The sequence below is a fragment of the Pan paniscus genome, chromosome 2, assembly GCF_029289425.2.
Source record: "Pan paniscus chromosome 2, NHGRI_mPanPan1-v2.0_pri, whole genome shotgun sequence".
Classification (NCBI taxonomy): domain Eukaryota; kingdom Metazoa; phylum Chordata; class Mammalia; order Primates; family Hominidae; genus Pan; species Pan paniscus.
The window spans coordinates 123,375,923-123,383,884 of NC_085926.1; positions in this window are offsets into that span (position 1 = coordinate 123,375,923).

Sequence of the window (7,962 nt, forward strand, 5' to 3'; positions counted from 1 at the left end):
CAGGCTCAAGTGATCCTCCCACCTCAGCCTCCTGAGTACCTGGGACTACAAGTGTGCACCACCATGTCTGGCTGATTTTTGTATTTTTGTAGCAATAGGATCTGGCAGTATTGCCCAGGCTGATCTCAAACTCCTGGCCTCAAAGCAAGCCTCCCAGCTCGGCCTCCCTAAATACTGGGATTACAGGCATGAACCACCACACCTGGCAATGTAAAGCAGTTAGAACAATAACTGACACATAGTTAAATGTTCTATGTGGTGTTGATATTGTAGTTGCTATTATTACTATTTAAAATAACCTAAAGGTAACACTGAACCAAATTTCCTAAAAATAAAATTCAATAGAGAAAAGACATCAGTTTCTACAAGTGGATTGGGGTGAGGAAAAGAATAGAAACTACACAAGGACAAAAAAAAAAAAAAAAGAACATGATGAGAGAGGTGATTTAGGTGGGAAAATACCTTTCAGAATGTTTACCATGGGGAATAAAAAGGGTATGCAATAGGTAGATGGCACTAGGAAAAAAATTAACCTGCAAAAAAAACTTCCATTATTCAGATATTTTATTTCTGAGCATAATCTTTGCCTCAACAATTTTATAAGGCTGATGACATTGGTCTGTTTTAAGGATGCTTGCTACTTTCTATCCAGCCAACACCAGTGAATCAAGTGCCTACCTCTTCTTTCCCAAAGTTTAACCAGAATGAAGACAAGTTAACTATTCATGTATTAAAGTTGTGGGTTTTCATAAGAGAGAAATAATAACAATTTTTACCATCCCGGAGTGTTCAGAGATCTCACAATTTGCTTATTGCCAAGATGGTGCAATATAATGCAGAAATGATTTTTTTATTTCTTGTTTTTACTCTCAATATGATTTGAATTAAAAAGCATGTGAGAATTCTGGGCTCATCAAAGTATATCAAAACTACCCTGTTATATGTAGTAATTCAACACAGAGAAAAAGCGTTCATTTTCCCTCCATTACTATCTTTCTAACTTGCCAATATTCGGCTTAAATATTTATTTAAAACCCACATGCCAAGAGCTACAAATGGCACCACAAAAGGGATAAAACAGATACAGGATTGCACTAAAGCCTATCAGCTGTGCAATAACTATGGTTTGGAGGGACACAGGGGAAGATATGGGGAAAAGGTCAAAACAGGCAAAGACACAAGAATTAAGCATTGGGGTTAACTCTGTTTTACCTTTTCTTTCCTACTTGATTTTTCACGAAGGCAACCATTTTACACTTCCTGAAGAAAAGTATGTAGCTGTGTAAGAACACAGTGTTAAGGTTCAAAGAAGACTAAGACATGTTCTAAGTTCATGAGAAGCTGTAAACTAATGGAGGAGGCCGGGCGCAGTGGCTCATGCCTGTGATCACAGCACCTTGGGAGGTGGGAGGATCGCTTGAGCCCAAGAGTTTGAGGCCAGCCTGAGCAACATAGTGAGATGCCATCTCTACAAAAAATCAAAAAATTAGCTGGGCATGGTGGCACATGGCTGTAGTCCCAGCTATTTGGGAGGCTGAGGTGGGAGGATCACTTGGGCCTGGGAAGTCAAGGCTGCAATGAGCTATGATCACACCATTGCACTCCAGCCTGGGCATACAGAGTGAGACCCTGTGTCAAGAAAAATTTTAAAAATGAAATTAGCCGGGTGTGGTGATGCATGCCTGTGGTCCCAGCTACTTGGTGGGCTGAGGTAGGAGGGTTGCTTGAGTCTGGGCAGTTGAGGCTGCAGTGAGCTATGATCACCATTGCACTCCAGCCTAGGTGACAGAGCAAGACTCTATCTCAAAAAATAAATAAATAAGTAAATAGATAATGTAGCTAGGGTGAGAATGAGCCCTCACTTCTTTCAATTGCTCAATCATGGTTTTTGAATACCTAGTATGTGTCAGGCAATGAGCTGAGTGTCAGGGATATTCAGTCCATTGAGAAATCCGTACATCTGTTCTTTTATTCATCAAACAAATTGTTATTGAATGTCTGGGACTATACTAAATACCAGAAATACTGTGGTAAATAAAATACTCTTCTAGGCCAGAAGCTTACAACCATCAGTTGGTGGAGTAAAACAGGTGAATAAACTGCTTCACTGCAGGGTGATACATTCTAATATAGAGATGAGCACCGGACGCTGGAGGAGGACACTGGAAGAGGACCTGTGCAGCCCCGGGCCAGGACAGCTTCCCCAACATGACATTTTAGCTGAGACATGAAAGGGGTGGTATTGGTGGAGTCCTGAGCAGAGGAAGGAGATGGCATGTGCAGAGTCCTAGTGCCAAAAGGAGCTCAGTGTGTTCAGGGACCTGCGAGTCGTTCCGAATGAATGCATGCAGGAAGTGGTAAAAAAGAAAAAAAAATGATACTGCAGTGGAAAGCACCAGCAAGCTCCAGAGTGCCTTGTGGACTTAGTTGAGGTATCTGACCTTCCTTTATCCCAAGAACAGTCTTTCCCAAAGTGTGGCTGGATGATAAGAAGATCTTAGATGGTACACAGAATACTATTTTTTTTTTATTTTCGTAGTTAATGGGGTGAACACGCATAGAAAATATATAGATAGATAGATCTATTTCATGCATGCAACACATTGCTTATCTTATATTTTTGCTTAGGATGAGGTTGACTGACAAAAGTAATTCAACTGACAGAATACTACCTAGATTATAGTTGGTACATGAACAACCATGAATGACTGATGTTTGGGCAAAAATGCCTGAGGCTGACAGATTGCCATGGAAAGCTTTTATGTAGGGAAGTCACATAAGAATACTTCTAGGTTAGAAAGAGCACTCTGGTTGTGGAGAATAGATAAGGACAGTATTTGCCAAACTTCTGGTTAAGTCACATGAGTGGATTCTGAAATCAAATTTAAAGTTGTGCTGGGTGCAGTTGTGCAACCTGCAATCCCAGCTACTGGGAAAGCTGAGGTGGGAAGATTACTTGAGCCCAGGAGTTCAAGAGCAGCCTGGGCAACACAGTGAGACCCCATCTCAAAAAAAATTTGTTTTTAATTTTCTTTAAGTTGTAACTGGCAGAGTTTTTTTTCAGTAAAACATAATAGGATACAATAAATATTATCAGACGGCTTCACATACAATCAGATGGCATCACATGTAACAATACTTTTAATTTTACATATGCATCTATAAGCATGTATGCATGTGTGTAAGTGTTACTAGGTTACAGCACAAAATATTTTTCTTACTGTGGGTCAAAGTCAAAGAAAGTTTAAAAGTCACTGGAAACAGACCAATTAGGAGTCTGTTGCAGTATTTTGTTCATTCAATTAGTGTTTATTGAGTACATGTTATGTAACAGGTGCTATTCTACGCACTGAGAATATGGCTGGTGAACAAAATTGATAATGTGCCTGATCTCACAACATTTACACTTTGGTGAGGAGAGGATACAATGAGCAAGTAACCAAATAAGTTCCTAAGACAACTTAAGTGAAGTTCTTTAAAAAGCAATAAATCTGAGGGAGAAATGTAGGCTCCACATAGGCTGGTCTCTTCTTTTTTCTTTTCTTTTTTATTTTTTTTCATTGCTGTGTTCCAAGCATAGAGAATAGGAATAGTGCTTAGAACATAATAGCTGCTCAGTAAGTATTTGTTGAATGACTGAATGAATGAATCATTCAATGAAGGCAGCTGTTGGCTTGACTTAGGTAGTTAAAATAGAAATTAAGAGAACTAGATGGATTCAAGATATATTTAAGAGGTAAAATAAATGGGGTTTAGTGAGAAAAGTAGGATTTGGGGGTTAAGAGATAAAAATAAGAGGAATAGTTTCTCTACAACCTACTCTAAAGATAGTAACCAGAGTGATCATGTGATTTCTCCATTGCAAACCCTCCACAGCTTCCTATTGTACTCGGAGTAAAGCCCAGGCTCCTTACAATGGCCAGGAATGCTGTCCATGACCTGGGCTTGGGTGCATCACTAACCTCATCACTAAAAATCTCCCTCTGTCTCGCTCTGTTCCAGCCACACTGGCCACCTTGCTGTTCCCCAAACCCCCAGTTAAGGCACTGGTCAAGGCATTTGCACTCACTGTCCCCTCTTGAAATGCTCTTCTCCCAAATATTCACATAGCATAGACCTCTCTTTCTTCAAGTGTCTCCTTCTTGGAGAGGTCTAATGTTACAACCACGTAATGTTACAACTCATGTACCGTGACATACATTCTTCTGCCTGCTCAGTTTTTCCCCACAGCACTTACTGTGAGACGTGTGTATGGGTGTGTGTGTGTGTGTGTGTGTGCAGCACTCTAACATACTATTATAGTCGATTATCCTCATTGTCTGTCTCCCACAGGAATGTCACTATCCATGAGCCTAAAGCAGTTTGGCACATTGTAGGTGCTCCATCAATATTTGTTGAAAAAACAAAGACAACTCTCAGGTTTCTGGTTTGAGCAACCGGGTGATTGTGGCTTACTGAGGCAAGAAACACAGAAGGATACAGAGTCCGATGGGAAGTGACAAGTTCCTTTTTTGACATGCTGAGTCCGTATCTTGTGAGAGCAATGTCCAGGTGGGAATTCTCTTTAGGCAGTTGAATATATGGGTCTGGTCCTCCAAAGAGCCACAGATATAAACTTGAGGGATTACTGGCTTATAGATGGCATTTGAATGGATGAGACCAGCAAGAAAATGTATACAGAGATGAAGAGAAGACCTTGGGGAAACAGCAGGAGCTGAAAAACAGCAATAGTAGAAGAGCCCACAAAGGAAAGAGAGCAAGTGATGGAGTTAGAATGAAAAGCAGTTGTGCAAATTCATGGGAGAGTAGTTTTAAGAAGGGAGGTATATTTATTATCTATTCCTGTATAAAACTTATTCCAGCCTCATAACTATATATAATTATTATGTGTCAGTTAAAAATACATTTTAAGGCCAGGCGTGGTGGCTCATGCCTGTAATCCCAGCACTTTGGGAGGCTGAGGTGAGAGGATCACTTGAAGTCAGGAGCTCGAGACCAGCGTGACCAACATGGCGAAACCCCAACTCTACTAAAAATACAAAAATTAGCCAGGCATGGTGGCGGGCACCTGTAATCCCAGCTACTCAGGAGACTGAGGCAAGAGAATCGCTTGAACCTGGGAGGCGGAGGTTGCAGTGAGCCAAGATCATGCCACTGCACTCCAGCCTGAGTGACGGAGAAAGACTGTGTCTCAAAAATAAATAAATTTAAAATAATTACCCCAAAATTTAGTGGCTGAAAGCAAAAACATTTATTATCTCACTGTCTGATAAAACAAACTCTGTCTCTCTACACTGTCACACAGAACACTGCTAACACCAGGTGTACAGGGTTTTTTCCACACTGAAAATTCTCTGACACCAGTTGGGTGTCCTACAATTCAATTCTGACACTATCTACCTGGAGTTTGGGTCAGATCCCACAAGTTAAGGGCTCAATCCCACAAGACTGCTCCCACCTAAAATGCCAATCTCAAGTCCAGGCCTCTTGTACTTCTGATCCACCCACTATAAGTTGGGGTTTCCCATGACCCTCTCCTCATGTGCAATAATTTTCTAAAATGGGGCACAGAACTCAGAAAAACACTTTATTTACGTTTATGGTTTATCATAAAGGGTACTGTTAAAGCAAACTAAATATGGCCTGAGAAAGATTCCATACTTCTATATTTGAGTCCTTGTGGATGAACTGTAACCTAGATTAATAGTCAGACAAAATTGAAAACCTAACTTAGGAGTGGCCAGCCGTGGTGGCTCACGCCTGTAATCCCAGAACTTTGGGAGGCTGAGGTGGGCAGATTACTTAAGGTCAGGAGTTTGAGACCAGCCTGGCCAATATGGTGAAACCCCATCTGTACTAAAAATACAAAAATTAGCTGAGCATGGTGGCGTGTGCCTGTAGTCCCAGCTACTCGGGAGGTTGAGGCAGGAGAATTACTTGAACCGGGGAGGCAGAGGTTGCAGTGAGCCGAGATTGCTCCATTGCACTCCAGTCTGGGCATCGTGGCAAGACTCCATCTCAAAAAAAAAAAAGAAGAAAACCTAACTTAGGAGTATGTGCCTGTTACAATAACTGAGTCTTGGCCAATCCCAGTGGCCATACTTCATTCATAGACTAAGTGTTCAAACTGGGTTCCAATAAGGCAAACGCCAACCTGTAATCAATCCAGCTGTTTCTGTACCTCACTGCCGATTTCTGTATGTCATTTCCTTTGTTTTTGTTTGTTTATTTGTTTGTTTTGTCTATAAATCTTCTTCCACCATGTGGCTGCACTGGAGTCTCTGTGAATCTGCTGTGATTCTGGGGACTGCTCGATTGATGAATCGTTCATTGCTCAATTGAACTCCTTTAAATTTAATTTGGCTGAAGTTTTTGTTGTTGTTGTTGTTGTTGTTGTTGTTGTTGTTGTTGTTGTTTTTGAGATGGAGTCTCGCTGTGCGGCCCAGGTTGGAGTGCAGTAACACAATCTTGCCTCACTACATGAAGTTATACTTTTTTGTTGTTGTTTTTTGTTTGTTTGTTTGTTTTTTATCAGAACAGATGAACAGCCAGATGAAGGGATACATGGGGTGTAGTCTGGAAGGATCCCAAGAACAGGAGCTCTGTCCCTGTGGAGTTGGGGTCCACCACCCTCCTGTCATCCTACTATTATTGTTGTGCAAGAGTTTTCAAAGAGCTTAATCTCTAGCCTCTTCCAGGAAGTCTGTTGGTAGGCCCGAAAGTTCTAACCTTGTAATCACTTGGTCTTTCTGGTGACCAGCCCCATCCTGAGGCTATTAGGGGCAAGTTACCTCATTAATATAAACTCAGATGTGACCAAAAAGTGTTCATTATGAATAACAAAAGAAACTCATGAAATACCAAGGGCTTTAGAAGCTCTGTGCCAAGAATCAGAGACCAAGACCAAATACATTTCTTGTTACACCACATGCTATTTCTGTGGGTACAGGGTCCTGCGCTACCTAACTGGGTCCTCTGTTTTAGGGTCTCTTACAAGGCTGTAATCAAAGTGTCACTCAAGGCTGTGGTCCCATCTGCAGGCTTCTCTAGATAGTGATCCTCTTTCAAACTGTTGGCAAACTGTTTCAGTTGTTGACAGGATTCAGTTTTCTAAGGACTGCTGGACTGAGGGCCTCAGATCTTTCTCATGGGGATTTCTCTATAGGGCACCTCACAACATGGGAGCTTGCTTCATTCACCAGAGCAAACCTGAAAGGAGAATCCACGAAAAGTGTGAGCAAGTCTTCTATAACCTCATCTTGTAAGTGCTATGTCATTCCATCTCACTTTTGTCTTATTCTAGTCATTAGAAGCAAGATACTAGGCTCAGCCCACACAAAAGGAAGGGATTAAAAAAGGGAGTGAATACCAGGAGGTGGGGATCACTGTGAGCTGCTTTCGAAACAGCCTCCTACAGAGGATGTGTCAGTAGTGTTAAAAGTCATAGAGTGGTCAAGCGTCCAGGACATTTGGCAACAAGGAGCAGCGTTTGTTATTTTAGAGACAGCTGGCTTAGCAGAGGGTGGAGGCAAAGCCAGATGATGAAGGTCTGAAGAGTGAATCAGAATGGAAGAAGTAGAGGTGGCAAGCACAGACAATTCTTTCAAGAGGCTTAAATATAAAGGGAAGGATAGTGATAGAGTGGCTGCAGGAAGGAATGGACTCAAAACCAGATAGCGGTTTATTATTATTATTATTATTATTTGAAAGATATTTAAATGCATTTAAAAGTTATCAGGGGCCGGGTGTGGTAGCTCATGCCTCCCAGCAGTTTGGGAGGCCAAGGAGGGAGGATCACTTGAGGCCAGGAGTTTGAGACCTGCCTGGGCAACTTAGCAAGAACCTTGTCACTACAAAAAGTTAAAAAAAAGTAGCCAGGAATAGTGATGCCCACCTGTAGTCCCAGCTACTTGGCAGTCTGGAGTGGGAGGATCACTTGAGCCCGGGAGGTGGAGGATGCAG